Raw genomic sequence first — 6,300 nt, 5'->3', positions numbered from 1 at the left:
CAAGTAGCTGCAGGAGTCAAGGAGATCTTTTATGTCCACCATGGAAAGATGAAAGTGTTTTCAGATCCACGTGATTAGAATGATGAGAAAATGGAAATACTGGTGGTGGGGCTGGGGCTGCCGAGTTGTTTTGCATTTCCAAAAAACCTCCAATTTACTTTTTAGTAAGATAAAATGGGAATTCAAAAATTCAGGTTGAGCCAGGTATTGGACATGGGCTCTGTTTAAAAGGATTTCTTGAGGAATGAAGAAGAGGTACCTCTCAAGATTAAATACAAACTATAGTTTAAACAAACACTTTGGAAAAATCTGCTTTAAAAGGCAGGGAACTGAGTGAACCTGACTCAGATTTGTAAAAGGCTTTTGTGTTGCAGAAGGTTTGTCCAAAAATTCTGCACGGACCTGTACTAAACTTTGTATTTGCAAACCTATCTTTTGTGTTTGCTCCTTTGTCTTGGCAACTGAATTCACAATACCCTTTTGTTAGCAGTCCTCTATCTCTTTCAAGTTATTGCAGAATAGTTAATACAATTTCCCCGGACTTTCTTAAGATAGAAAACTCCGTGATATATTTAGAAAAAACTTATAGATCAACCTTTTCAGCCTAAGATCTCATTGCTTGCATCTGAAGTCAAGTTAAGCTAAGCTCTGGGCATTGCTGGTTTACACCTATTGCTTTATGGTTTACACCCTTTTGCTTTGATTCCACAGGAACATACTAATATGAAGGTATGAAGGCTGAGACTGTGTGTTTGTGGGTCTAAAGCTGGGAGAAAGAATAAGGTAGGCCTGAAGGACCCTTTGAGAGATGGCTGTAACCATAGCTTTGGCTGGGGTGCTAAAGACAGAGTTTGTGCCATAATGATAGCTAATAAATATTAGAAATACAGCAAGCATGCCTATGGCATGGAGAAAGCTTTGTAACAGAACGGGGATTGTCTTAGATTTAGGCTTGGCTCTGATAAGAAGCAGTTGGCAAATGATTTGGGCAGGCTTCAAGGATTTGTGCTCAAAGGCTATGCCTTTCGGCTGTAGTCTAATGTGCAGTGGCTGTTGGGTAACTTGGGCCACTCAGGTTCTCACTGAAACTGGCCAGAAACAGGCATGAACAGACCCAGGCTAAGCAGAGGAGTGACATGTTTTAAAGTGGAGGCTGGGCAGCTTGTATCTGAGCTTGTTGGATGGGGAGTGAGCACCTGTGTAGGCAGCAGACCAACATTAATGGAAACTGTGCCTGGGTGGAAATTGGCAGTAAAACAGAGCAGGATGCTGGGGCTCGATCTTTACTGCAGATTAATTTTTGTGGCCTAGGATTCAGCTAAGGCTCTGGAAGAACACAATGAAATATCTGATGCTTGGTGCTGGGTGTGTTTTCTCTTTTGTCTGGAGTCTGGCTGGGGAGAGAGGCTGGGGGCTGTGCAGTCTGGAGGCAGTGACTTGCTGGGATTATTTGAGGCAAAAAGGAGGAGATTGCAGGGCTGACTTTTAAGCCTGGGCTTAAACTATCACTGTTCCTTCCAGGGGTCATATTCCCACATCCCAGCCCCACTCTCAGAGAGGGAGAAATTAAATCATTTGTCAGATGAAATCATAGAAATCAAGGTTGAAGTCACTGCTCACAGCAAATCAGGGATGTAAAGGGAACTTGGGATCAGGTGGCATATGCTATTGCTAATGTGTCTCTTGCTGCTCAGACAGTAAGATACACAGGCTCCTCCTTTCATACCCTGTCAGTCTTGGCTACTCCAGCAACACTGAAAAACCTGTATGTTACAAGTGGTAGAGGCAGGGCAATATGAGGGAGAAGCAGTTCACTGGACTCATCAGGCAAAATTTTCCCTTTGCAGAATGCAGTAAAGGAGACACTAATGATCTTGGTAACTATTCTTTTCCCTCCTCTCTAATCCATTGTGATTCAACATTGATTTGTGTAGAAGCAGATATTGGTGGACTTGAAAGCATGAACTATTAGCAGAAGTACTTACACCCACCCCCCACCCCCCACCCACCTCCCCCGGCCCCTTTCTCACACATGCTATCTCTACCTTGTCAGATCTGCTTGGTGCTGCACTGGGAAGAGCAGACTGTGAATCTTCTGCTGCTCTTTGAAGAGCAGCAAAAGTGTGAGAAGACAAATCCTTCCACCTACTGCACAAGAAAAGAGTCCTTCCCCCAGGTGCACCAGCATTCCTGTGGTGCATAGGACATCAGTAAAGGCAGAGCATTCTGACTCACCTGTGATGTCTTGAGACAAATTTGCTGGGAATGTCAACCAGCAGAGCAACAGGAGAAATGGTGGACGTAAGGCAGGACCAGGAGCTCTTATATGGACTCTGGGAAATGCTGTGCCTTTTGCCACTTGTGGAAGGGGGCTTTGAACAGCTCTGAAGATGTTCTGAAGCTTAATCCTACACACTGTTCTCACTTAGAAGCCATAGTGCACACAGCAAAGGTAAAGGCAATAATCAGACCCCAGGGGAGCTGAAAGAGCTTTCTCTCAAACCCTAGGCAGCAATCCCACAGTTGTGTCCCTCTGCACCAGATAAGGGACATGAAGTAACATGAGAGGAAACCTGTCTAGCTTTCTGGACATCGAATACATGGGATACAGAGTTCCCAGCAGGACAGAAGCTATGGAGTGGTGCAGTGGATGGGGATGTGACATCATGCAGGGCCCCCATTAGATGGCAACTATCTCGGAAGTAGCCTGGCAAGGCATCTCTTGGGTCCTGACTTTCAGGTCCTGACTTTTTGTATAACACAGTGAAATGTTTCATCATTAATCAGGGAGAAGGGTCTGTGGGAGGCAGGGAGCATTATGGGCATGGGGAAAGGGAGGCTAAATGGTGACCTGGGATTTATTCCTGTCCTATCCCTAAGTGCTTAGTATGATGTGTTACCCTGTGTCTTGGTTCACCCAGATAGGGATGCTAGATAGGATGGTACTGCCCTTCAAAGGCCTGCTGTGTCAGTGAATGAATTTGACATGGGTAGGAAGGTGCTATGCTGTACACGGTACACAACAGGAACAAAGGCCTCCATCCACTTTTTAGTACTCTCCAGACATATACGTGTTGGTTTGTTCTCTGGTGCTCTTCCAAAGTAAGCCAGTCAGCTCTCCAAGCAGCGAAACAGAGGCTCAGATTGACTGAGATCAGCCTCAGAAGTCACAGGAGGAAACATGAGCTGACCTGGCTCAAAACTTTTGGTGGCTTTGTAAATCTCTGTCTCTAAGTTGATAAGCTCTGATGAGATATTGGGTAGACTGGGGAGTTCATCTTGAAAGGATGTGCTTTTTCACTGTTACCTTTTAAACATAATCATTGACAACAATAGTTCTCAATAATATCCTTAATTGAATTAAGCAAGGTCATTGCAAGGGAAAAAAACATCTAAATTTTTGTTAGCTACAGCTGCTGCATGCACAAACATGCACTCACTCATACTCAATCTGTGGATCATTGGTTCCCTGTAGCACTGCTTTGGTGCTTAGCCATGGCACTGAGGTATGGGACTGGGTCTTTGGATGCTTCATTGATGTCCGTGCAGACACTACCCACAAACTTCTTTCAAATTTATATGCAGTTTGCAGCCTTTGGAGATGCCTGCTGTACTAAATTTTTTGACCTCCAGCAATACTGCTTTTATTAGTGGTACCACACCAATGTGATTCTGGGTATCAACTGGCACACTTTTATGTGAAGTGCTGGTAGGGCTAGACATTCACAAAACCATTGCTTGATCTGTTGTAAATAAACTAGAAAACCAGATGCTAAAAGCAAGGGGCTGTTCCTTTGCCAAAGCAGTCTGTGCTATAATCTATCTATTACTGTCTGGTATCAGCATGAGGTTGATTCTAGAGATAGGTGGCTGGGTGATATAAACATGATGCATGGATAGCACAGTGGGAGGAAACAGAATCCTTCCCAGATGCAGAGTTCTCTTGAAGGTGACAAGGTTGCTGTCTTATGACTGCATGTTATTGAAAGCCTGGGCTGTTTTATACATTCTGAAAGTTTGCATGCTTTGAGCTGTTGGAAAAATTAGGCAGCTCATTAGGCAGGCTCTCAAGAGGCCTGAAGAAAGGCCTCTTTTTCTGACTCTTGTCTAACAGGGATGCTGTCACAGGAAACCAAGCAGACACAGTCCCTAAATGAATTGCAGTCTCAGATTTTCTCCTACTCTGTGACTGGATGTTGCTGCATCCTAGCTCTTGATGCGGAGGCAAGAGAGAATCCACAGTACTGCTTGTGTGTGTGGTCTGGCTGTGTGAAGCACAGGGATCACAAGACTCTAGGCTAAGTGCCTCAGACGTGATACAAAAGGGATATCTTTAGATGTATCACAGGCAGTTAATTATATTTATTCTTTCTCCCAGGGAGGAACAGGATCTGTTCGGAAAGAAAGGAGGAGTACAGATGAGGCTGAATCCAAGGGTATTCATGCCTGTGGCTAACAGAATCACTGAAATGCTATCCTTGCTTTTTCTCAGGATGTGAAAATGTATTCAGTGAGACTACTTATCCCCTTAACATGTGATCCATGTAACACACAGATTCATTCAGAGCTGTGGCTTCCTCATGACTCATTTCATGGCCTGCTAGGGAAAGCTCCAGTGTTCCCACAGCTCACTGCAGGTTTATTCTGGCACTAGGAGAAAAATTCTCACTGGTGGCTGAATGGCATGGGTAGCACTGCCAGCACATTACAGCCATACCAGATGTTTCACAGATCTGAAAAACTGCATTGTTTACAGTGGGCTCTGGAAAACTGATTGCTGGGCCAGAAAAGCACACAGATTTATCAGATAAAAATGAAAACAAATATGCAATATATGTGTGATAAGCAGCCAGATCTACGAGGAAGTTTTAACTTACATATTTGTTTACTTCCCTCCAATAGATAAAATGTAAATACAGCAGGATACTAGTAATAGGCGAAGAACCCAGGGAGCAGATGAGAGGGAGAGCAAGGAGTGAGGGAACAAATCTATCTTTCTTTCTTGTCAATGTCATATTCACAATGTCAGTATTGACTTCTGCTGAAGTCTAGTTCTTGTCCTCTGTCTCAGCCTGAGAGAAAGTCAAAGCTAAAGAATAAACCTGAGGCATGTTCAGCAGCAAGTTCAAACATGAGGGTTTAGAAACAAAATTCTGGGAGATGGTAGTTCATCCCAGATGTACTTCTGCCTGATGTGGCAGTCAGCAGAGCAGAACATGATGAGCATTACAGCCAGATGGGACCTTAGGTCTTTGCAGTTTTCCTTGGACAGTGTAGCTGAGGACTGCCACTTTCGCAGGCTGCAAATGCTGCTTTATGCCTGAAACCAAGGTGCTTGGTATTTCTTCCTACTGGAACAGTAGTCTAGTGGTCTCTTTAGAGTAGTGCTGGTCTCTAGCCTAGCTGAAACAGATGGGATCCACAGACTGTTGGTGACCAAGAGGCTGAAGTTTCCTGAGATATTTTCTGTTTGCTGCCAGTCAGTGTGCTTATATGATTGGACAAGTTCAAAGGAGACATTTTGGCGTTAATCTGTATGTGAAAATGACAGATTTTTTTCAAGAAATGTACTGGATTTCAGAAAAGCAGTTTTAAAGGGATGCATGCAAATCCTGGGTAGGATTTTCTCATCAAAAGCAGAAGAATCGACTAACCTCAGAGGAGCCTTAGTGTCAGTAATGACATGGTACAAAACACAGCTGCATTGGCTGACCTTGAGAAGGACACCAAAGTCAAGTCAAGTCCTCTTTTTGGCTGCTTTATGTGTGCAAGCAGGTAAGTGTAGTAGAGAGGGCAGGAAAACAGACTCAGGTTTCCATTTCCAATCCTCCAAGGTCTTCTAGTACTGCCTTTCCAAAACGAGGTCAATAAGCACCTACAGATGGATGAAGCAGTAAGTTTGGAAGTGTGGATTCTTGGGTCAACAGCTACTGTAGTTACAGCTCCTTGTGACCTTTGCATGAGTAGACAGCGTTGGAGTTTATTGCTGGGTCACCAGAACAAGAAAACAGCAGGAGGGCAAAGTCCTATGTGCTTCTGAGTTTTCCCTTAGGTTAGCTACCTGGCTTTGCAAGGGCAAACTTTGAATGTATCAAAAAATCAATACAGTCTAAAATCCAGACGCACTATTGATTGTGTCCTTGACATTCTCCTCCTGACTGGTCTGCTATTTTTGTTTGTAATTAAGGTTGAAGTAATTCTTCTTGGTACCTGTGGACTCTATCAGTTCATTGCAAGGTCCTCCCATCCACCCTCCTACATTCTGCTCACTTTGAAATTACTTTTAAAGGGAATTCTTTA

The sequence above is a fragment of the Falco cherrug genome, chromosome Z (genome assembly GCF_023634085.1).
Source record: "Falco cherrug isolate bFalChe1 chromosome Z, bFalChe1.pri, whole genome shotgun sequence".
NCBI classification, from domain to species: Eukaryota; Metazoa; Chordata; class Aves; order Falconiformes; family Falconidae; genus Falco; species Falco cherrug.
Note: the sequence above shows the minus strand (reverse complement) of the source record.